Below are 25870 nucleotides of genomic sequence, written 5' to 3'. Positions count from 1 at the left end.
CTATATTATTGTCTCCCCTTGGTTGCTTAGCCACTGGCTTTTAAGGCCTTCTCTCCAAGGCTGATGAAGGCTGTTCAAAGATGATCAAGGCTGATCCAGGGAACAAAGGCTCAAACAGCCCCCAAACACACGCTCCCAATTTACCCTGTAACTTTAAATAACCTGAAAGAGAAAGAAAAACAAACAGCCAAAAACCAAAAACAGCCAAACAAGCTCGCTCACTCAGCCCGAGATTAGTACGCGCACCTTGTTCATTCAGCAGGGGAATCCCCTCTCCCTCTTAAATGCCGCTGTTTGCGGTTCCTTAGTTGCTTAGCCTCTGGCTTTTAAGGCCATCTCTCCTAGGTCAGCCCGACCCCCTACTAACCAGCGTGAATTGACCTGGTCTTTAGGAAAATACACCTCTACCCTGATATAACGCTGTCCTCGGGAGCCACAAAATCTTACCATGTTATAGGTGAAACTGTGTTATATTGAACTTGCTTTGACGGCCGGAGTGCGCAGCCCTGCCCCCCCCCCCCCCCCCCGAGCGCTGTTTTACCGCGTTATATCCGAATTCGTGTTATATCGGGTCACGTTATATCGGAGTAGAGGTGTAGCTAAAGGACAAATTAAAATCAGTGATTTTAATCACCTGTTTCCTGCTTGCTGATTTAAATCATGTTTAAAATTGGTGATTTGCATAGCTTTGATTTAAAAATCTAGCCAGACTGTTTGCACCTACTCACTAATGTGTACAGCAATGAAGAAGCTGGAGATAAATGAAGGGGATGGGAGTGATTTTTAAACTACATACCGGGAAGTGGTGTTGGGAGCACATATGCGGGAGCGCCGCCAGCTTTTCCGCCCCAAAATGCCGCCCCCCCCCCACAGAGGCAGCGGAAGGTCCCGCAGCTGAAATACTGCCTCAGTCGTCGCCCCCCAAATCGCAGCGCCCTAGGCGACCACCTAGGTCGCCTAATGGGTTGCGCCGGCCCTGCACATATGGCAGACAGAGCAATATGCAGGCTCATTCAGCAGCAGCTCGTTCTCCTCTTACATGCTGACATGTGTCAGTGGTGGGCAGGGCCGGCTTTAGGCCGATTCAGCCAATTCCCCTGAATCGGGCCCCGCACCTAAGAGGGCCCCGCGCCCTTGCCGCCACCAGTACGCGTACCGGGGTGGCCCGGCTTCCCCAGGGGGCAATTTAAAGGGCCTGGGGCTCCCAGCAGGGGCTGAAGCCCCAGGCCCTTTAAATTGCCATCAGAGCCCCACTTCTGGAGCCCTGGGGTAGGGCTGCAGGGCTCTGGGGGTATTTAAAAAATCCGGGGCTCCCGTTGCTTCTACCGCCCCGGCCCTTTAAATAGCCGCTGGAGCCCCGCTGCTTCCCCACGGCTCCCTCGGCTATTTAAATGGCCGGGGCAATAGAAGCAGGGGAGCCCCGGGCCCTTTAAATAGTCCCCAGAGCCCTGGGGAAGCGAGTGGCTCCAGCGGCTATTTAAAGGGCCGGGGCTCCAGCTACCTCTGCCGCCCTGGTCTTTTAAATAGCCGCGGAAGCCCCGCTGCTTCCCCAGGGCTCTGGTAGCTATTTAAAGGGCCAGGGCGGTAGCAGCAGGGGAGCCCCTGCCCTGCCCGCAGCCAGCCCCTGCTGCACCCCCTGCCCTGCCTCCAGTGCCGCACCCCCTGCCCTGCCCGCAGCCAGCCCCGCACCCCCTGCCCTGCCTCCAGGCAGACCCTACCTCCAGTCAGCCCCTGCCCTGCCCTTGCTCTGCCTCCAGCCAGCAATGTACGTAATATATAATTTTGTTATTATTTATATAGTTATGGAAAGTAAATAATACATAGAAGAAATTAAAGGGTTTTTTTAACTTTTTTTTTTTTAAAGTCATCCCTGCCGGGGCCCTGCCGAAAATGTTCGAATTGGGCCCCACACTTCCTAAAGCCGGCCGTGGTGGTGGGAACAGGCAAATTGTGAGGTGCGACAATGCAACCTCCCTCCTTGCAGTGCCATGAAGAACGTCCTCAGCCATATGACACACTGCCAGGCTGGCAAATCCTGCCAGAGTGAGTAATGGGTGTGTGTGCGCATCCATCCAGGGCTGGATTTAGGGGCAGGTGACCCAGGAGATTGCTTGGAGTGCCAGGCTTGGGAGGCACCGGGCTCAGGGTGTTTTTGTTGTTAGCGACAAAAGGGAAAATAGAATGTTTGAAGTAACATGTTTCAGGTATTCCGTATGTGGATTCATTTTTCACTAACCTCCTTGAATGTTCTGGACCTTTATAGACTCTCGTGGAACCTTCCACACTTTGAGAACTACATTTTCCTCAAACCTTCTAGAATGTTGTCAGCCATGCCTTTGGGGATATATTACGGGCAGGGCATCGCCAGTCAGTCAGTGAGATATAAGGACGATCTGAAGTGAAGTGACAGTCCAGCTGTAATACTGTGAACCTTGTTTTAGCGTATAATTGTGAAAGTGTACTTGTGGTTTAAGACTTGAGGAGTGTACATAGCTACTAATAAAGGACATATTTAGTGAGACTCCAGAGATATCTATTGAACCCCTATCTACGCAACAATATAAAATAAATACTGTTACTTCTTTTGCCAGGCTTAACACGTGATGTTTGATGTTTTTAAGACTGTGGAATGTAGTCTTTTGCTCTCTCCAATACTGTCTATTTTCACCCAGAGAAAATAAAAGATGCCCCTGAAGAAGCCTTCAGGAGCTCAGTATAAGAAGCGAAAACTTCAGTTGCAATCTAGTTTGCAGCAAGGGGAAAGTTTGATGGGAAAATATCTGAAACAGAACAACCTAGACTGGGCTTTAGGCAGTAGCGATCATTCCCGTGCAGAAGAAATTGAGGAGAGAAGCATAAATGATGGAATTCCTATTGCTAAGGAATTAGCAGATTTACCTGAAGATAAGGAATGGAAATGTGAGGAAAGTTATGGAGAATTGCCCAGTTTTCCTGGCGGCATAAAGGAGAGTGATGGTAAAGAAGAATGTGGCTCACATGAAAAGGAGAGTAATAAGAAAAAAATCAGGTTTACATGAAAAGGAAAGAAACAATAAAGAAGAATCAGCCTTTCATGATGACAGAAACAGCGGTGAGAAAAATGGCACACCACAAATCAATGTGTCAGATCCTGCTTTATGGCCTGCAATCCTAAACTCTGCTCATAGTGACTAGGGTTACCATTCGTCCGGATTCCCCCGGACATGTCCGGATTTTTGAACTAAAAATAGCGTCCGGGGGGAATTTGTTAATGTCCGGACTTCCCCCCCCTTCCCCCCATGCAGAGCACGCGCGGCTAACAGGGCAGCCGGATGGTGCCACTTACATGGGGCTCCGACAGTGAGAGGGAATCCCTCCTCCCCCTGCAGCAGAGCTCCCTCCCTCCCTCCCTCCCTGCATCGCAGATCGGCTCCGGCAGTCTGGAGCTCCTCCCCCGCTGCTGCCCAGCGGCTCAGGCAGTTCCTGAGCAAGTTCACCAGACATTAGGTGAAGAAAGGCCAACAACAAGGGGGTGGGAGAAGGGGCAGGGAGGTTCTGGAGGGGGCAGTCAAGAGACGGGGGGAGGGTTGGGAGTTCGGGGGGGGGCTTTCTGGGGGTGTGGATAAGATTTTGGGCAGTCAGGGTACAGGTAGGGGGTAGGGTCCTGGGGGGCATTTGGGGGGGGGTCTTAGGAGGGGGCAGTTAGGGGATAAGTAACAGGGAGGCTTAGGTAGGGGGTAAAGTCCTGGGGGGGGCAGTTAGGGGCAGGGGTCCCAGGAGAGGGCAGTCAGGGAACAAGGAGCGGGGGGGAGGGTTGGGGTTCTGAGGGGGGTGGGAAGTGGGTGGGGCAGGGGCGGGGCTAGGGCAGGACAGGGGCGGGGCTAGGGTGGGGCTCCTCCCGTCCTCTTTTTTGCTTGCTGAAATATGGTAACCCTAATAGTGACCGTACAATTTTGAACAAACGGGGCAAATACAAGGATATGACATTTCCAGGAAATGAGTGGAAGTGACACTTCTCAAAGTCACACTGTGAAAAAGTGCTTGACAATGGTGAGATACTGAATCGGTGTTGGCTAATTTACTTGAAATCAACTAACAAAGTGTTCTGTTTTTGTTCCAAAATATCTGACAAGAATGCAAATCATTGCTTGTGCTTTCTGGGTACAATTATTGGCATAACTTCTTAGCTGCTGCACTGAAGCAACATGAAAAGTCACCCAGCCATTTTATGGCCTACTCCAAATGGATGGAGGTAGAGTCCAGACTCAAGCTGAATAAATGCACAGACGTAGAAAACCAGCTTATTATTAATGTAGAAACCCAGCATTGGAGGAACGTGCTTGAGCATCTGATCTCAATTACACTCTTCCTTGCAAAGAATAATTTGGCTTTCCAGGGCTTGTCAGATAAGTTGTTCACTGAACATAATAGTAATTTCCTCAGTTTGGTAGAGCTCCTTGGGAAATACAACGATGTTATGCATGAGCACCTACATCGAGTAGTTCTTAAAGAAGCTGTGGACCATTACTGCAGCAAAACAATTCAAAACAAATTGATTGACCTTATAGCAAGGAAGGTGCTTGATAACATATTGATGTGGTTCAGCAAAGCAAAGTATTACACCGTAATAATGGACTGCACTCCCGACATTAGTCACAGTGAAAAGATGTCATTTACAGTAAGATTGGTTGATGACGAAGATGGCTGTATCCAAGTAAAGGATTTTTACTGGTTTGTGGACGACTCTACTGGATAAGGCCTAACAGAACTGTTTACGAACATTTTGAATGGGAATAAAATAAAACTTCAGGACTGCTGTGGTAGGGTTACCATATTTCAACAATCAAAAAAGAGGACGGGAGGAGCCCCGCCCTAGCCCCGCCCCTGTCCTGTCCTAGCCCCGCCCCCGTCCTGTCCTAGCCCCGCCCCTGCCCCTTCCACTCCCTCCCACTTCCTGCCCCCTCAGAACCCCCAACCCTCCCCCCCCACTCCTTGTCCCCTGACTGCCCCCCAGGACTCCACCCTCTCCCTAAGCCTCCCTGCCTCTTGTCCCCTGACTGCCTCCTCCTGAGACCTTCCCCACATCCTAACTGGCCCCCTAGGACCCTACCCCCCTACCTGTCCCCTGACTGCCCCAACCCTTATTCACACCCCCACCCCCTGACAGCCCGCCCCAGAACTCCTGACCCATCTAAACCCCTCTGCTCCCTGTCCCCTGACTGCCCCCTCCTGGGACCCCTGCTCCTAACTGCCCTCCAGAACCCCACCCCCTACCTAAGCCTCCCTGTTCCTTATCCCCTAACTGCCCCCTCCTGAGACCCCCCCCACCTGTACCCTGACTGCCCAAAACCTTACACCCCTAACCCCCAGACAGCCCCCCCCCCGAACTCCCTGACCCATTCAACCCTCCCCCCTGCTCCCTGTCTCTTGACTACCCCCCCCCCGAACCTCCCTGCCGCTTCTCTGGCCCCCGGCCCCCTTACTGTGCTGCAGAGCAGCGCGCTCGACAGCGGGGGAGGGGAGCAGGCTCGGAGCTCCAGACGAACAGCCCAGCCAGCGATCTGTGAGTGCAGGGAGGGAGGGAGGGAGAGGAGGGGAGTGGTGTCAAGTTTCAGGAGGGAGGAAGGGGAAGTGCAAGCAGGGCTCTGGCTCTGGCTTTTGGAGCACAGCGCGCGCACGCTCTGCATGGGAGGGGGGAGGAGGGGAAGTCCGGACATTGACAAATTCCCCCTGGACGCTATTTTTAACCCGAAAAAGCCGGACATGTCCGGGGGAATCCGGACGAATGGTAACCCTATGCTGTGGCCAAGGCTATGACAACAGCATGATCATGAAAGGAAGAAACAGTGGCAAGGATTCTTGTGCTGAATCAAAGAGCTTTCTTTGTGCCTTGCAGCTGCCATTCCCTCAACCTGGTTGTATCAGATGCAGCGTCATCTTTTTTAGATTCAATATCTCTCTTCGGAGTACTGCAAAGGATATACGTCCTGGTTTCAGCATCAACTATCAGCTGAAAGATCCTCACGGACAATGTTTCAAATCTGACCGAGCAGCCACTAAGTGACTTTCTGGAAGAGGAACAGGAGTACTTGTGGCACCTTAGAGACTAACAAATTTATTAGAGCATAAGCTTTCGTGGACTACAGCCCACTTCTTCGGATGCAGTCCACGAAAGCTTATGCTCTAATAAATTTGTTAGTCTCTAAGGTGCCACAAGTACTCCTGTTCTTTTTGCGGATACAGACTAACATGGCTGCTACTCTGAAACCTTTCTGGAAGAGCTGCATTGACAGCATAAGGCCAGAGAGATACCAAGTAACTGAGGTTTACGATGCCCTGGTGGAACTGGCGCCGTTGAGTAAATCCAAGGCCAGAATCCAACATGAGGTGCAAAGCCTGGCAAACTAGATCACTACCTTCAAATTTCTGCTCTCAGTTTTGGTTTGCCACGATATCCTGTTCCAAGTAAGTGTTGTAGGCAAGGCATTACAAACTCAGTCGATGGCCATCGCGACCGTTAATACTTTGATGAGAAGCTACCTTGATTTCGTTATGGCCTACAGAGACAATGGATTTGAAAATGCCATCACTGCTGCCAAAGAAATGGTAGAGAACTTAGGAGTTGAGCCTGTCTTCAAGAAAACTCATAGTCAGCAGAAGAAGAGATAGTTTGCTTATGAGGGCAGAGATGAGGTGATGGGAAGCTTGGAAGAAAAAAATTAAGAGGGAATTTTTTTTGCTTGCTTGCTGACACTGCTCAAATGTCCCCTGAAGTAAGGTTTGGACAAAGGAAGCACCACAAAAAGACCTGTGGGTTTTGTATGACCTTAGTAAGCTGCCAGCAGACAGGAAAACACTCTTGAACAATTGTACAGACCTTCACCAGACACTGACACATGGAGAATGTTTGAACATCTTGATGTCAAATTGGACATCATCTGTCACATTTTGCCATGTGGGAGGCACTCTCCACTCCTAGTTCTCCAGTTCATTCATGATGCAAAGCTGAAGGACACTTTTTCCTAATGTGTGGATAGCTGTGAGGATTCTGCTCACGCTGCTGGCCATAGATGGAAGCGGTGAGCGCAGCTTTTTGAAGCTCAGGCCCATTAAAACTTATCTTTGATCGACAATGGCCGATGAGAGACTGACATTGATTGCTATTTTATTGCTTGAAAATGCCATTGGCCAATCTTTGGATCTCTCTGATGCTGTGCTTCAGTTCGCGAGGACAAAGGCGAGAAAAGCGACCTTTTGAACTAAAGGACTAGGGTTAATGTTCTAAGGCTGTCACCTACTGTAACACTATTTAATACTGGTTCACCCAATGTTGGTGCACAGTTCAATTTCTTAATATTAGTACATTTCAGTTATTCCTAAAATTCAAAAGTTTCTATAAGCTTAGAGGAAACATATTTTTTATTTGTTTATATATGGCATGAATAAATACAGATTTACAGATCCTATCATGAAAATTTATCGTCTTGTATGACAGGGATAAACATGCATCAAAGTCGTAAAATTAATTACAAATGTAATAAAAAAAGGTATTCAAAAGTTTAACAAGTTGGGGGGGAGGTGCGCGGAAGATGCTCCTCGCCTGGGGTGCCATTTGGTCTAGGGCTGGCCCTGCATCCGTCTATGCTGTATTTTCAAGAATAAATATATGATGAGGGAGAACTCCATGAAGGAGACAGTGAAGAACTTTTCTCACTTATAGACACTGGGGAATTTAACTTATGAAAGGGTTTTGACAAAGGGACGCCTGCGTGATCCCATCTACCCCCCTAAGAAAAGAAAAAGGTAAGCCCCTTTTGTGACATGGAGACTCAGTCACTCAACTTCTACCCCCATTCCAAAATAGTTAATTCCGGCATCTATTAACAATGGCCTGCAGCCATTTGACTTCTGGCTGTGATATTAAATTCTACGGTAAGTCTCAGGAAAACATTCTTCCATTTTTTTCTAGTTGAAAGTACAAAATAATAAGAATTAACATATATGGCAATAAATGACTCAGGGGATTGGTTTTGTGGCATATGGAGTCTTTCATTTTGGTCATTGGCTGAAATTTAGTCCAAAAGATAGTGACCCAAATTGTTGCCATTTTGTGGCTATTTGCAAAATTGGTTGGGGGAGAAGAGGCTTCCGTGCAGTGGTTTAATTCTAGCCCCTACTGGAGAACTACCCACATCACACAAACCACAGTAACAGCTGGCAGTATTTAGTACCCTCATTGGTTCTTTCACATTAAGGACAAAGGACCTGATCCAGATCTCATGAAATCAATAGAAAGACATCCCAGTAACTTAATTGGATGTTGGGGGAAGCCCTAAATGTGACATTTAGATTCAACTTCCCACCCATCCCAAAAGGAGGATCCTCTATTTCAAGCCTGAGGCACATTGGCAAGGGAATGGTGTGTATGGGAAGCTTGCACAGGCTTTGGCTTGTCAATCTGGCGTATTTCACCAATGCTGAATTCAGCTAGGTCCTTGAACCTCAGAATGTGTTTGGGGGCGTTGAATTCGTCTCCTTTCCTAGGTCTAGTACAAACCAGCATCTCAGTGTTGCCAGATCTGACTTTTGTACCAGCTTGTGTCAGAGCTGAATTTGATCCAATATTTAACTTTCTTCTCCCCTTTTGAGAGGATGGTACCTTGCAGCACAGCCCCTCAGAAAATGAAGCAGAAAATCAAAAGCCATCACCACACTGTCAAGATTTCTGTGAAGAAATATCATGTAGCCTTAATCAACCATGTTACCCAGTTTAAGGGCCTGCCATCTGCAGCTACTACACACATCTACTGCTAGCGCCTTTCAGTGTTGTACTGTCACATTAATAATGTGCATTAAAGCAAGTTACACACTATTTGCCCAGCAAGTTTTATTTCAAGTTCAGGTCTTATCACTCAGCATTGCAGAGGTTTGCAGGTGTCAGGGTTCCCCCCCCCACACACACTCTGAACTCTGGGGTGCAGATGTGGGGACCCGCATGAAAGATCCCCTAAGCTTATATTCTACCAGCTTAGGTTAAAAACTTCCCTAAGGCACAAATTTCTTTCCTTGTCCTTGGATGGTATTGCTGCCACCACCAAGTGATTTACACAAAAATTCAGGGCAGGGTCACTTGGAATCCCTATCCTCCCAAAATATTCCCCCAAGTCCCTTCACCCCTTGCGGAGGCTTGAGAATAATCTACCAAACAATTGCTTTTAATGTAAGTACAGACCAGACCCTTTATCTTTAGGACACTAATATCAATCAGGTTCTTAAAAGAAGAACTTTATTATAAAGGAAAAAGTAAAAGAATCACCTCTGCAAAATCAGGATGGAAGGTAACTTTACAGGGCAATAAAAAGATTTAAAACACAGAGGACTCCCCTCTGGACTCAGCTTCACAGTTACAAAAACATGAATAAAACTACCTCTTAGCATAGGGAAAATTCACAAGCTAAAACAAAAGATAACGTAACGCATTTCCTTGCCTTACTTACAATTTTTGTAATCTTAGATGGATCATTTAAGGTATGTTTTCAAGAGGAGATGTACCTGCCTGGTCTCTCTCTCCGTCCGGATCGGGAACAAACAAAGAGAGCACAAACAAAACCTCCCCCCACCTCCAGATTTGAAAGTATCTTCTTTCCTTATTGGTCCTTCTGGTCAGGTGCCAACCAGGTTATTGAGCTTCTTAACCTCTTACAGGTAAAACAATTCAGTATAGCTGCCAAGGAGGGATTTTATGCAACTCTTTCCTTTATATTTATGACAGCAGGTTTAACCATTCTTGTTACCCGAAATTGGGCCAGCTAGTAAGCTTAGGGAAGACTAATGACCCACCAGCGTTTGGCAGAAAGCAGCACATTTATTATACTGATAGCTAAGCTCAAAAGAAGGGGGTGGGTCACACTCACACTCGCATACTCATGCTCCCAGTACAGGCATGGCACTGGAGATGTCAGGATCCTTCAAGGTAAGTGTCCCCACAGCACAGCGATGGATGGTTGGATGAAGGTAAGTCTTCCCAAGGCACGATGGAATGCAATGCGGTGAACCACTGGCCAGGCGATCCGGGTGAAGGGCCTTCACGGGAGGTGCAAGCTTGTGAGTGCATTGCCAAGCACATGGCCCCTTCCCCTCTTAAGGACCTGCTCCTCATGGCCTGCGACTAGAGATGACTTGGCCATGTCTGGTTAGTCACACTCCACCTTGGCCAGTGTCCATGCATTGGGTGTGTGAGTGCTGCCTAATTAGAGTCGCAGATACCTTGTCTACCTGGGAGTTCTTCTGATCTTCCAGCTGTTCAACCAGCCCATTCATCCCACAAGCATTCCAGGGGGGAGGGGGAAAGCCACTTCACAGGTATTCAAAGAGGGAGAGGAGACAGAAGTGTGGGGAAGGTGTAACAGACCTTTTGAGCATACAGGTTATACATAGCATAGTCATACAGATCACTTCTGCTCCTACAACAATTCTGACATCGAGTTAGTTGGAGTGTCTTAACTGGACAAGAGGGTGGGAGTGCCTTTACTTCAAGTGTCTTGACTTTACCTAGGGATGTAACATGGGAGACTCTTGGTAGCCACTTGACTTCAGCAGAATCAATCCTTCCTCCAGCAGCATGAGGAGGATTTCTTCCCTGGTGAAGACAGGTGATCACAGGAGTCCCCATAAGTGCATGTCAGAGGAATTGAAGGGCTCTGTGCTAATAAGCCTCTAGCACCAAGTGTGATTGCAGGAGGATAATTTCCTATTCATTGTATTACAGTAGCACCTCGAGGCCCCAGTGGACATCAGAGCTCCATCCCACTAGGCACACTACAAACATGTAGTAAAAGATAGTGTGCGCAACAAAGGGTTTATGTTCTAAATAGACCATGGGTGGGAAGGGGAAAGAGGTGAAGCGACTTGCTCAAGATTACAGCAGGCAAGTGGCAGAGGTGGGAATAGATGCCAGGTCTCCTGCTACCTAACCTAGTCCAGTGCCCTATCATTTTCCAAAATCCCTACAACTTGACTGTCCCACTATAAGTGGTTAAAGGAGTTTTCATGTCAAGCTGGGAGAGTGTCCTTGGCAGATGGTCTAGGGGGGCTAGTGAATTTCCAGGGGTTTGGCGTACATTCTTCATTTTAACTCTGCAAGTTTCTTAGGGCTTGTCCACATAAACACTTAGCTCATGGCAAGCTGGGAGATGACTGTACGGCACACTAGTTTGCTGTGTACTAAGGGTCCGTGTGGATCCTGCTGCCGTGCATTAAAAGTTCCATAGTGCACTTTGATCTATCCTGCTTTGAAACGGGAGTAGGTTAAAGACATTAGGGAACGTGTAATGTGCGGGAGCATGCCCCACTCAGACACTGTGTCCATAGCATGCTAGTGCACTGTACATTGACACTCAGCTTGCTAGGAACTAAGTATTCATGTGGACAAGCCCGCTAGTTTCCCTACTGAACTATACCCAGAAGGACTAATTTGGTTTCTCTGCCTAAGAGATGGAACCTGCTATTGGCATATCCAGCAAAATGTGCAGATAGCCCAATAAATGTGAGTTAAGGCCCCCTGTGTGTGTTTCCGGTGGTCCTGTACAATTCCCAGAGAGGCTTCGTGTCCCAGTACCATGAGTTTAGACTTCTGTATAGAATTCTCTGTTTTTATTCCCCCCATGATGTCTGTCTATCCCCTCCCCTCCATAGTGTCCAATTTGTTTCACAAGCAGCAGGAACATACCACTCATAATTTATCATTAAATATTTAAAGGGGTGCAAGACGCATGTTGTCATATATGGCCACTGCATTCAAAACACACAGTTCTATAGTCTCTCTTTTTTTCAGTTTGGAATTTAAATGTTTCATGGCTGAACTCAGACCAGGGCTCAAAAACTTCAGCAAGGTCTGCTGAGCAGGAGCGCCGCCAGCTTTTCTGCCGCCCTAGGTGGCGGAAGGTCCCGCCCCGAAATGCCGCCGCCCACAGAGATGGCGGAAGGTCCCGCCGCGGAAATACCGTCATGGTCACTGCTCCCCAAATTGTAGTGCCCTAGGCGACTGCCTAGGTCGCCTAATGGGTTGCGCTGGCCCCGCTGCTGAGCCATTCTGGAGTTACGAGAGCCAGGTAAAAACACATCACTCTAAAAAGCACACATTGTTTGGGGGTCAGATAATTTTATCCATTGGCGCTCTTGCCCTAATTTTAATCTGTTGGCTATTGTGGGGAAATTCATATGAACACAACTAAGCTTGCTGAAATTGATTCTCTACTCTGGATTTAAGTAGGCTAGTTGGTTAGGTTTATAAAACATCAGTAAGCACTTTTATACAATTTAATTTTTTCATATCACATCACATGACAGACCAGTCTCTTCACCTGAATAAACATCCACTAAAATGCACTATTACAAACGGCATCTCCACCATCATCATGGCAAATCCCATAGCCTCCTTGGAGATCGAGTGCCACCTGGATCAATTTCTAGCTAGGTCCTTAAGACAGTCTGGCTGGAGATTCAGTTTATTTCCCTCACTGGTGATTTTCTCATGCCACTGCAGCTTTTGATGACCATGTGATTGCTGGCTGTGTAGCAGAATTTCCTTGGCAAACATGCGTCATAATTTGTTGGTCTTCCATCCTAATAATATGTCCATACCATGAAAGCTGCCAAAAGGTATCTCCAGACCTCCACAAATGCCTGAGAAGAGGGGTTTTGTAGCTTGAAGGGTCCTACAGAGGTATCTACTGGCAGCTCCCTCATGTTCAAGTTGAAGTTTTTCCTGGTGTGGGATGGGGAAGAAGGAGTCTCTTGGATCATTGGTTTGGGGACCAGGCTAGAGCTTTAAGAGGTACTTAGGTGCCTAAGTCCCATTTTCAGGCACCGCTACAATCCACAGAACTCCCATTCAGCTGCTGCCTAGCCCTGGAGAAGCCTAAACTTGCCTGTGCCTAAGTTTTTTTTCTTCCGGGCATGCACACTGCTGTCTCACTCTAGCTGTCCGGATGCCCACCTAAGCCCCAGAGCCACTCACAGCGAAAGACAGGCATTCAGCTGCCCAAGCCACATGCAGGGGCCTGATCCTGTAAACAGCCTCTGAGAATGTCTACTGGATCGGGCCCCTCAGGTGAATCTGCACAAAGCCCGTGAAGGAAAGGAGCAGCAGCCCCTTTATCATCTTAAACCTAGTGGATAGGGTCCCAGGATGTGGGAGATCCTTGGTTCAAGTTCCCCTTGCCTGATGAGGAGAAGGGATTGGAACAACCATCTGCCACCTCTCAGCTGGGTGCCCTAACCACAGAGTTATAGAGTTGTTCTAACTCTGTCTCAAAGTATTCCACTGTTTCATTAAAGTGACACAACTTCAGTAGGAGAGATTGAGGGAGCCCTGCATGAGAATATTCCACAGTCTTGTGGTTAGGGCATGCCTCTGAGAGATCCCTGTTCAAATCCCTTCTCATCAGAGGGAGGGGGGACTTGAACTGGGGGTCTCCGACAGCATAGGTGAATACCCTAGGCTGAAGGTTATAAGGGAAGGCCTCCTTCTCTCTCCCTGCCCCACATTTTGTTTCAGGTCCCACATGCAACTTAGGCAGCAGAGTGCCTATTTTCCCCCATTTCACAGATCACTAGCACAGCTAGGTGCCTCCCTGCAGCCTGGACTTGGGCACCTGTCTCCAAGAGAGGGAGTGCTTGGAAAAACCCCATCCCTCCCAAATGCCAAACTTTCTTGTCTATAACAGAACATTCACCAACAAACTTAATGCTAAGACTAAACCGTGACTCAGCATTGTTGACCCAGGCAAGATGTATGTCAAAAATACACCAAGGCAGCCCCTTAATATGGCTACAAGGAAATCTTTGTATGTTCTCAAACAGTGGCTCCAGATAAGGGCTGCTTTATATTGATTTATTAAAGGCAGCACCTTCTAGCCCATCCCTCCAGGGTCATGGAAAGCCTTATCTTAATTCCTTCCCCTTCTAAACCACTAGCCCAGCTAATGTTCTGTCCTACCAAATCCCTCACTTTGCTTAGGCCCTGATCCTGTCATGAGCTCTGAGCAGGTAAATCCTTGCACCTGTGCAGAGCCCCAGGGAAGTCTCTAGGCCTGTGCATTGGCACAGACGTCCACCTTCAGAGAGCTCATTAAAACAGGGGGAGGGGGCTTTATTCATGGCAGTACAAAAACTCTGCACTCTCAGCCAATCAGAATCGTCTGGGAGCCCCTTCATTGATCAGGCACTGACACAAGGTGTAGCTGAGGAAGATTCAAAGGAGGATTTGCCATTATATTAATAATGTAGAGCAGATAGTTAATCTGGTCTATAGTTTAAATGTAAAAATTACTCACTCGGTACAGTCCCTTTTATTACCTTTTCCCCCAAGCAAAACTGATTGTGGATAGGTAAGCTGGGACTCCTGGGCAGGACAGACTTAATAACATAGTTGTATTAGCTTCAAAATAGGTTTGTGGGTGATCCTGTGGTTGTGAGCCTTTAGCTAATGAGATGGTAACTCCTTTCTACCACACCCTCACCCCAATTATTTATTGATTGGGATTAGGATCATTTGCTAAAGAGGGGTAGCGCTAGTAGCAAAGCTAACTGGTATATAAAGAAAGCCAGGTCTCTATAGCTAAGCTTTCCTGGAGGGAAATGCATGTAAGTATGGGAATAGGGAAGTGTGTAGTAGGGGGCTGCTATTAAGTAAACTGTTTACTCTGGCATTGTGCTTGAAAGCTTTTGATTTTTGTGATCTTCCTTAAAAAGTGGATGTGATTATTTACCAGTTCTGTATAGCAAGGCTGCTATGTACTGTTCCTCCATCCTCTTAAACCTAGGCTGTTTTATGTTGCCAGGCTGAAAGGGAACTTTCTTTCCTTAAGTTTTAAATCTTTACTCATCCTTATCAACTATTTAAATGGACCTCCTTAGCCTGCTCCCTCCAGGTCTGTCACTCCATGGAAAAAGCTAGTGTGTCAAGAATGAAAACCGACCATATCTACAACTACACTAAGTAGGAGACAGCCACAGGATAGTAGAAAACTGGTGGTGATATGTATGTATCTTGTCTCTCTCCCTTTTCTATGCTCACAACCACAGAGGGGGAGAGACTCTAACGCCTGGTAAAAGGTGACTCTGCTGTTGACCGTCCTAGATGTGTTGCTGCTACTTCTCCATGCTGCCCTGTTAATGTTGGGCACCTGGGCTTTTTCTCTTTTGCTTGTACCACCCTTACTGTGAGGCAAAGCCCCATGTTGGTTTCTACAGACATGTGGCTTGGAAGACACTTTGACCCCCCCTAACAAATGTTGGGAAAGATATTTTTCTCCTTATGTACATCCACTAACACTTTATTGCAGCCTTTTCTCTGGCTGCTGTTTGTGAAAACTGTAAACTTTTTTTACTATACAATTGCATTCTCCTCAGGCAGAGGCTTCATAGTATGTTATTTCTACGTAGTCTAGTTTTCAGTTTGGCTAGGGGATGGGTTTTCAAGGTCAGTATGATGAGGGTGATTAGCTCTGGGGGTTGGGTAAAGTGGAAGAGGGGCCCCTGAGATGAACAAAGGATGTGAAGAAATGGGGAGAAAGCAGGGAGGAATTGTATTTTTAATGAAGGTCTGTGCTTCAGATCAATAACAAATAAAAAAAATTATCAATTTTAAGGCTGTAAGAGCAAACTATCCCAATGCAAAGGAAACATAAGAAGTATGGTTAGAGACCATGTTGGCTTAACGAGGAGATCTTCAATGACCTGAAACTCTAGTCCTACAGAAAGTAAAAACTAGGGCCAATTACAAAGGGGCAAAATGAGATTAAACTAGCTGGAACATAAAATGTAACAAGAAAACATTTTTATAAATGCATCAATTGAAGACCAAGAACAGAGTGGGGGGGGCCTTTGAGGGGGCAGGGCTGACTTTAGGACCTGCAGGGCCCAATTTGAATACCCAGTCCAGGTCTTCGGCAGCACTGAAGGCCCCCGTGCTGCCGAAGACCCGGAGTTGACCGCCGCCAGGTGAGTAAAACAAATTAAAAAATTTAAAAGATGCCTTAGGTGCGGGACCCAATTTGGGGGAATCAGCCTAAAGCTGGCCCTGTGAGGGGGCTGCACTGCTGTACCGCTGCAGTGAAGATGCTTGATGCAGACAGAGCTCTCCTGTCAACTTAGGCCATGTCTACACTAGAGACCTTACACTGCACAGCTGTACCACCAAGATCTCCCTTGTAGCCACTCTATGCTGATGAGAGAGAGCTCTCCTGTTGACATAATTAAACCACCCCCAAAGAGGTCTCCTGCTGACCTAGTGCTGTGCACACTACCACTTATGCTAGCAAAACTATATTGTTTGGGGGGGTGTTTTGTTTTTTCATACCACTGCGCAACATAGTTATATCAATGTAAGCTTGCAGTGTAGGCCTGGCCTTAGACAAATTAGATGTCTTCAAGTTGGCAGGGCCTGATGGAATGCATACTGGACTACGTAAGGAACTGTCTGAAGAGATCTCTGAGCCATTAGTGATGACCTTTGGGGACTCCTAGAGGAAGGGGGAGATCCTAGAGGACTGGAAAAGGGCAAGTTACCCATCTATAAAAAGGGAACAAGGACAACCCTGGGAAATACAGACCTGTCAGCCTAACTTCAGTACCTGGAAAGATAACAGTGCAAATAATCAAACGATCCATTTGTAAGCACCACAAGATAATGTGATCAGTAACAGTCAACATGGACTTGTCAAGAACAAATCATGTCAAACCAACCTAATATCCTTCTTGGACAGGGTAACAAGCCTTGTGGATAGGAAGGAAGCAGCAGATGTGATGTATATCAATTTTAATAAGGCTTTTGATACTGTTTCACATGCCCTTTTCAGAAGCAAACTATGGAAATCTAGCCTAGATGAACTTGCTATAAGTTGGGTGCACAACTGGCTGGATAACTACTCAGAGTAGTTATCAATGCCTCAGTCAAGCTGGGAGGCCATTTCACGTGGGGTCCCACAGGGATCTGTCCTAGGTCCAGTTCTATTCAATATATTTATACCATTATCCAAACTGAGAGTGCACTTAATTTGTTGATACCAAGCTGGGAGGTGTTGCAAATGCTTTGGAGGACAGGATTAGAATTCAAAATGTACTAGAACTGGAGAAATGGCCTGAAACAAATAGCATGAAATTCCATAAGGACAAATGCAAATACTACAGTTAGACAGGAACCATAAATTGCCCAAAAACAAAATTGGGGGGGGGGGGGGGGGAATGAGCACCTAGGAAGGAGTACTGCGGAAAAGGATCTGGGGGTTACAGTGGATTGCTGCTACATTGTAGACATCTGTAATTCTGTTTCTCCCCCCCCCCCCCCCAAAAAAAAAAAAAAAAAGTGACCATCATTCTGGGATGTATTGGTATGTTGTAAGCAAGACACACTACTCAGCACTGGTGAGGCCTCAGCTGGAGTATTGTGTCCAGTTCAGGGCATCACACTTTGGGGAAGATGTGGACAAACTGGAGAGTCCAGAGGAGAGCAACAAAAATGATTAAAGGTCTAGAAAATGTGAGCTATGAGGCAAGACTGAAAAAATTGATTTTTCTTCAAGAGATGATTGAGGGGGCACATATAAAGAGGGGGATGATAAATGGTTCTCTTTATCCACTGAGGACAGAAGTAATGAGCTTAAATCGCAGAAGGGAGGCTTAAGTTAGACATTAGGAAAATTTTCCTAATTGAAGGATGGTTAAGCTGTGCACAAACTACCTAGATTCCACAACCTGCCTGTCACCGGAGGTTTTTAAAAACAGGTTAGACAAACCCCTGTCAGGGATGGCCTGAGGTCCCTTCCAGTCCTAGGCTAAATTTCTACAATTATTGATCTAATTTGTTTAAACTATAAGCTTTCTAGAGCAGGAACCGTCTTCTTCGTGTCAAGCACCATGGGACCCTGATATTTGTTGGAGGGTCTCTAGGTGCTACCACAATATAAATAACCCCAAGCAGGTCGCATGTCAGCAAACTGACATGTTAGATTCCTCTAAAGATAAGAATTTCTCTTTCGTCATACTGTTGAAGGGTAAATATAAAATGACGTTGCACTTCTTGTCATACATTGCTTCATACAGTACTTCCAGTTTGGAAGGATTTTTAGTGTAAAATTTATCTCTGGCAGTTCCAGTGGAATGAAGGGGGGGCAGGGGCAGGCTTCACAGAACAGTGTTCCTGGGCAGATTCCAATCTTCCTCTCCTATGAGAGGAAAATAGGACAGCCATGTGGGGAGGGGTTGGGATAGAATGAGGATCAGGCCATGTTCTTGTGGCCATGTGGGAGGAGAGTGCATGCCTAAAACCAGACCTCTAGTCTTGTGCACAGTCTGTCTCTCTCTCTCTCTCTCTCTCTCTCTTTACCAAGGTGTGCGGGGGAGGGGGTTGTTACTGATGTTTCCATCCAACAGTGCTGGAAGAGAGCTGAGGTAGAACTTGGAAATTCTCTTTGTAGAGTCTGGAGTACAAACTACTATTTGATTGACACCAACTCTCTCCACACCTACACAACAACTTGGCCAGGCATCTCAAGATGGAGGGATTACCTTGGCCTCAAGCAAATGGTCAGCGGCCAGAACAATCTCTCCAGGGGCCATCTCCCAGGAATCCACAAAGTAAGGTCACATTCCAGCAGACAGTATATTGTCCAATGTGTCTCATGTTCTAGTGACCTAAATCTTTAGTCTAAATGCTGGAAGAGAAATGCAACTGGATTTGTGGCTGTCTTCCAGACTAGAACATCTTCCAACAGTACCACTTTAGTTCCTGAAATATTTACCTACAGTTTCCTTTGGTTAAGGAATCGTCTGAATCTTGCTGCTCAAATCTGATCATCTGCCTTCCTGAATTACCCAGTTTGTGAACATTCACTAGTGGTTGCCTGCTATGCCGCTACTAGCGGCAAGATCTAGGAGAAGCTGAAGGAGGTTACTGCCTGCTGGGGGAGCATCCAGCCAAGGCTTTGCTTTTATTCTTTGCTAGTTCAACAAATGGCTTGTTGAAACCAGCCATGGTCCTTCCTGGCAGTGATCTAGGAAGGGTTTCTTGTGATAACAAGAGATCTACCCCAGTGGCTGGTCTGCTCTTCAGAACAACTCCAAGTAAGCCCTGTTTTCTCTCCTCTCATCACTCTTCCAAGATAAGTTGTAAAGGATTTTCACTTCCCAGATATTAAATTGGTTTTCTAAATGGATAGTTTCTATAAAATAACTGTGCAAAGCCCAGTAAAAGGGTGGCAAACTATTAGTTAAGATGCAGCAATTTTTTTTTCTTGATCTCTAGATCCCAACACTCTGAGAGTGAATGCAGGTGTAGAGGTTCCACGTCCCAGTCTCCCTCCTGAATCTGTTTTTCCTTTGGGTATGAACTTTGACAAGTAAGTTCTTGTCTCCTAATTCACATGTCTTGTCTACATGAAAAAAACTATGTTCTTCCTTAAATTCCCTTCTCTCCCCCTCCCCTGCCTTGCCCCAGACAGATTTAAAAAAAAAAATCCCAAATTGGAAAAGTTGTACCCAATATTGATCAACCTATCCCCTCTTCAAACTAAGAATTGAGCATCTGTCCTTGGATGTGAAGACACTCATGGTGCAGCTACACAGGCTTCTGTCTTCCAATTCTATGCCTGGACTGCAAACTCAGAATCCTCTGGACAAGTTCATATAGCTCTGTCTACAGACAGACCATGACAAGCGGTGATCTTTGTCAATGCTTGGACAGGCTTCCAGGGAATACCAAACTGTGGCAGGCAGTGGAGTGAGTTGTTCCTGTTGGGGGCACACTTCCTCTGGTGCTAGGGGCCTTCTGGAGGTGCGATCCTTTAATAGTGCTCATGGCCATTAAATCCCTAGCGCAGCTTTCAAAAACAGGTGGCTGTTATTCCTGGAGTTGTCCTGGCCATACTTCTGTTTGGCAGAGTTCTGCTGACCCAAATTCCTTGCATGTCTCACTGGCGGTGATGGGATTTGCTTCCTGGGCTAAATGAAGGTGTTGCCTCAGACTTGGGTACAGCCACCTCCTCGGTATGTTAGAGCCATGGTTTTCCCTCCTTGGCACAAACTCAAGGCAGGTGGTATGTAGCTCAAATATCCCTTAAATGGTGAGCTGCAGACACACATCACTGCAGTGTCACGTCAGGGACTGTTCTGAGGAAGTCTGTGCAGAACTGAACAACTTCTGGGCAACCTCCTCTGAGTGGCTCCCTGGCTGCATACAGGTCTCTTCAGGGCTCCATTCTCACTGGCTCTTCCTGGGCAACGCTGCTACCCCAATGGACAGGTGGCATAGAAGATGATAGGGACTTGTTTTGGGTTCATGCAGCAGAATAGACACATGTAAATCTGTGCTCTTGAGCGAGGTCACAGGGCATCTCCTAGCCCTGCCCAAGCAGAACATTGGGGGGGGAGGGGGGAGAATATGCCATGGAGGTGTGGCTTGCCAATAAACTTTAGGCTTTTTGTCCTGCTTTACACCCCGTGCACCAATGATCCCCATGTGCTCTGGTCTAGAAACCCATTGCAAAAGGTGTTAAGATGAAAGCTGCTACCTAAGACTTGGAGTTACAGTTAAGATCTTAACAATCTCTTCTCTCCCCCTCCCCATTCTTATTTTTAAGCCCAGTGATGGGTGAAATGGCAGCTGTTGCCAACCTAGGTCCTTTGCCAAGAGCACCACAATCCTCCAGCACTGGCAGGAATAACCAGTGGCAAGAATCAGTGAGTCTGGCACAGCGTGAGCATGTTGTACAGAGGATGTAGGTATCTGGTGTCAAAATGGACTTCTTTCCTCTTCTTGGAGGGAAAGGGCTTCTGAATTAAGAAGCAAAAACTTCAGATGTCCATTGCCCTATATCAAAGAACATGGGATTTCACATGAAATCCCTTCTCTGCCTCTCTTCACCGCCCTCTTCTACCCTTGCCAAAAAAAGGCAGATGGTGGCTGATGCTCCAAGTGGCTTGCTGAAAAGTAAAAAGAAGGGACCTGTAGGCTTCAGTAATGTGTGGGAGTGTTGGTTGGTTTTTAGGGGAGTGAAGACCATAGACTGGAAATACTTGGCTTCTATGCAATATTAACTTATAACCAAGGAAACTTTGTCTTCATATTACAGTAAAGCAAAGATCTCCAATTGAGATCAGAGCCCAGTGAGCTCTGCTCTTTACCAATAAGGGACTGCCTCATTACTTCCTTGGAGCTACTGAGTTTCTCAGTATGACAAAACGCTTTCCTGGTCTTTCACCTTTTTATGTGCTGCATGACATGTTGGGCTGAGGTGAGACTAGATACATGGTTGTCCGTCAAAGCTCGTCCCTCCCCGCCCCCCAAAGTGTCCTGCTCAAGGCCTTAGAATTACTTTCCTGAGATTCCTGAAACAAAAACCAAAAGCCCATCACTGACTGAGAAGCAATCTTTCAGTTAGATGAAACTGATTAATCTGTTGCATGGGTGTCTTCCTGTTTAGAGTCCAAATGATTTATCCCAATCCTGATCCTGCCGTATTAGGAGATGAGCGCACGGAGAGGCTGATGTCATTTGCTCGGAGAGTGGAAGGGGAGTCATATGACCAAGCAAACAGCAGGGTAAGTGGCGTTATCTCTGCTACCAGTACTCCAGATAGTACAGACCAAACACAAATCTTACTGTATTGGTGACAGCTTAGGCTTGTGCCAAGTCTTCCTCCACTGATCCAGCCCTAATTAGAGTCCTAGTTAGATGAGGCTGCCAGCACTTTTACTTAGGCCTGCTCAATACCATCAAGGTGACATAGCAAAAAACCTCAATTACCACTCCAGTGCCCCTGAACTGGTGATAGCAACAAGGGAGAACTCTGACCAAAAACAAGTGTAGAAAAATGGCTTCCAGCGTTCCTTAAACCCTGTGGTTTGAGACCAATCTGAAATAGAGCTGTCCTGAGAGCCATGAATGACCAGAAGGTCCACAAAATGCAAGCTAGTATGTCACAAACTGTGTTTTTTTGTTTGGTTTTTTTGGTTTTGGTTTTTAAGGGAATGGGGAAGTGAGTGGAAAGCATGTGTCCTTCTCGCTTAGTATTTGCATTTGTTCACAGCAAGGAAACTCTCTTCCCATAGTGCCATACTTCAATGTCTGCTTTCCTCGCATGCAATAAACAATGGATGTTGAAACCTAATTCTTAGACCTCAACAAAAAAGCTTCTTATTGGTGGTGGTGGTGTTGCATTTGCAGGGAATCAGTATAGTATCTGACCTTGACTCTCCTTCATTGCATAATTTAGGATTGGGACAGCTTCTGCACATGCACAGCATATTGGTAGGGGGTTCTTTATGCAATCTGTCTAATCTATAGGTTTTTTCCTTTCTCCCCTGTTCCCTAAAATCAGGAGGAATACCACCATCTGCTAACTGAGAAGATCCATGAAATCCACAGACACATACAGGAAGTACAAGAGAACAGGCTGCTGGGGCAGCAAGGACTTGGTGTACTGCCAGCTCCACAGCAGCAAGGACCTGGCATGGGTCAGCTGTAACCAAGACTCTCTGCTAGTAAGAACAATATGGTTCTTTTAATGTTTCTTGATGTATTACAGCGAGTCTAACCAGTTATCCATACCACCAGAAACTAACATGACTGTCATACATCTCTTGCTAGTTATAAGACTGTAACAGTAGTGCTCATCGAGTGAGATGAGTCTCCTTTCAAGTTGCTTGACCTTATTAAATCATTCTGCTGCCTAGTAGGATGCTTTCACCACTTGTATTCAGGTAGCACCAAGAAGCCCCATTCAGAATCTGGGTGGATCGTACTGTGCTAGAAGCTGTACAAAGTATGAGACTAGATATATCACTTTTGGACATCTAAGCCACATGCCCTAATTCACTGGATACTTCTTAAGAGCACTCTGGTATTGGCTGAGAATAAATGTCCATAAATGAGCACTGATCATATTGTGTCTCATTCTAGGTCCAATAAAGGACTAGGTCATTGGTGGGGGAGAAGTGGTTTGCCAAGCCCTTCTGATATGTGTGGGTGTGCTCTTGACAGTACCCAAGTAACTTACAACCAAACTAGAACATGGGAAGAGCATATCTTGTTGATGCTATACCTGATGACTCTGCTCCCTAGTCAGCTGCACAATAAAACTGTATTGTGCCCCTAATAAATGAATCCCCAAAGTCTCTATGTGGTTGCCCCTTAAATGTTTCTATATTATACAGGACTAAAGTGTCTCCCTGGATCCCTGTTTGACTACTGTACTATGTGCTTTAAATGCACCCTTGTTAACTCTGATAATACAAGTGAGGATAGTCTACTTAAAATCTACCTGTTTCCCCTGCCTGGTGGTGAAGATGGCTTTAAGAACTTGTATTTCTGTATCCTTGGTAAAACTTTTGGTTAAAATCCATCTTCAATAGAGGAATGGAAATGTTACCCACTACTGAAGAACAAATGCAGAATAACATGGCTTAAGCTGTATGTACCTGTTAGTGGCTTCCTTGTCCATGAGTTTACCCTGATCTTTGATCTAGATATCTGAAGATGCCACCCCTTCAGCAATCCACATGGCTTGACCTGCCTTCCCTCTAGGAGGGGCAACCTAGCTCCTATACCAGACACTCTGTCCTTGACATGACTCCCATGATGGATCTGCTGGTGACATGAGCAGCCTTTTCTGAATTGCCTCTCTAGTCTCCCCAAGTGAGCTTTTAGAATTTGGAGCCTAAGGCTCCTTGGTAATGGCATGTAGGAAGCCTAATAGTGCATGGAACCTGTCCATTCAACTCCATAGTATTTCTGACCATTCTGGCTACTGTAAGAATGGGTGCAGCCCTTCTGTATCAAACTGGAGGGCTTAACTGTGTCTAACGAAGTTGTTGGCAAATGGGCAGTCTTCTTCCAAGAACTTTACTTCTAACTATTTTTGTAATAGGCTTTGTGGAGAGCTGAATGGTAGATCCCAACCTCCAGGAAGAACTGTCTGTCTGGACTATCCTCATCCAAGCTGCCTCCTCTGGGCAAGATTAACAAGTGAATACAATTTTAGTGTATGCTTGGTGTTATGGATTCAGATTTTTAAACGCAAAGTAAGTTTAACATGCTCTACTTCCCTACAAGCTTATTTTAATAAAACTCTTATTAAATCTCTAATGCTCTCTGACTCTGTACAGCTTGGAAGGCTTTTTTAATTTTATTTTTTTTTAATTTTTTTAAAAGATCTCCACACATTCAAATTTGAGTTCAGTGACTGGAAAGGTGTCCAGGAAAACCTGGATCTGAATCTCTTCTGAATTAAATGGCTGTAACTCACTGAAGTCACAGGTCACTTGCTGGAAGATTCTCTGCACCTTGAAGTCTTTTAAACCATGATTTGAGGACTTTTAATGGCTTAGACATAGGTTTGATACAGGAGTGGGTGGGTGAGGTTTTGTGGCCTGCGTTGTGCAGGAGGTCAGACTAGATGATCATAATGGTCCCTTCTGACCTTAAAGTCTGATTCTAATATTGTACTTCTGGTGTAAACCCAGAAGAAAACTCCACCAGCATGTCTGGATGTCTCCAGATAACTGCTGCTCCCAGCACCTTTTATTTAAACAATCCCAAAACAACTTCCTGTTACCACAGCTGAGGTTCTAGGGTTATGATTGTGGAATCTTTCCCCTTTGTCTTACCACATACCACCACTCCACTCAGGATGCAACTCCTTGAGACTGTTTTGCTAAGCCCAGGTTCAGAAACTAGCAACACCCAAAGGTGACTAGAGCAGACACACATGGTCTGCCTCTTTATTTTACTGCTCTGAAATGAATGAACCACTCTGAAAAGGGGAGAGAAGAGAAACCTTTCACTCTCCCACCCCTACAGAACAGGCTTCCCCACCCCACCTCCCCTCCCAAGCTGGGCTTGAAAAGTTCAGATCAACTTTTGCTCTGGCATTGGCTTGGGGTCCAGTCCCACCACCTCTAGCCTATGGTTTGCCTGAGTCAACTCAACAGTGTGTGAAACTAATTCAGAGCAGATCAGTTTTGCTAGAAGGAGTAACTCACCCCCTCCTTTTTGTCCAGCTACAACTGTCCCTGGGTGGGCTGTGGAACTGGAGTCTTATCAACATGATGCACAGTAGGGGACCTACTTACTTCTGGCAGATGTTGCCAGTCTCTACTGACTAATTGTCAAATAGTAAAAGCAAAACACTCCAATGTAAAGGGTCTGGAAACCTCCTAAGCTTGGTTTGTTTGTAGAAATGAATGGGCTACCAACATCTCTTAACTTTTCCCCCCACACCCCTCTTACTGTTCCATTAATGAAATGGTAGCAGTGTGCTGTGTCACTTCTACAGTGGGGTTTTCTTTATTAGGAAACAAGGCCACTCTCAAATTGTCATTAGGTAACCCCCAGCTCACTTAAGGTTTCCCTGATTTGAAGCAGAGTTCAGCAAGACTATAATAAGAATTAATGCTGCACTTCCCATTCATGCCTGTCAAAGGATTTGAAGGAGTAGCATGGGTGAGATGGACAGATGTGTCAAATGTTCTCCAGAGCCTGTGGTAGGGGGTAGGGTGTGTGGTGTGTGTGGATTTTTTTTTTTTTTTTTTTTTTTGGTCTTTAGCTACTACAGTGGTGGTGGAGGGGAGCCCCCCAAACACACAGCAGCATAATTCAGCCAGAAATCCATGCAGACTCAGAACCTGAACCAATAGCTGTGAAGTGTAAACTGATCATTCGTTTCACTGATGCTAATGATATCCTTCAATGTAAGATGGGTTAATTATTTTGCCATTTTTTCAAATGAAGGGCAAAGATGTGGATCATAAAAATGTATCTAAATCTGTGTCCCAAACTGTGAGGGCAACTCCTTTTTCCCCCAAAGAAGATTCAAATGAAGAGCTGTTGCAG

At 46.2% G+C, this 25870-nt stretch overlaps 1 long non-coding RNA gene across 1 annotated transcript; it reads left to right on the top strand.

Moving 5' to 3' along the window:
* The first annotated feature begins 21467 nt into the window (after positions 1 to 21467).
* On the top strand, positions 21468 to 23997 carry LOC128842539 (uncharacterized). Its single transcript, XR_008446017.1, has 3 exons — positions 21468 to 21579; positions 22359 to 22521; positions 23907 to 23997. It is a non-coding gene; the product is annotated as an uncharacterized LOC128842539 (long non-coding RNA).
* The last annotated feature ends 1873 nt before the right edge of the window (positions 23998 to 25870 follow it).

The sequence above is a fragment of the Malaclemys terrapin genome, chromosome 1 (genome assembly GCF_027887155.1).
Source record: "Malaclemys terrapin pileata isolate rMalTer1 chromosome 1, rMalTer1.hap1, whole genome shotgun sequence".
Classification (NCBI taxonomy): Eukaryota; Metazoa; Chordata; order Testudines; family Emydidae; genus Malaclemys; species Malaclemys terrapin.
The sequence above is the reverse complement of the archived record's forward strand: the minus strand, read 5'-3'. Positions and strand labels throughout refer to the sequence as shown.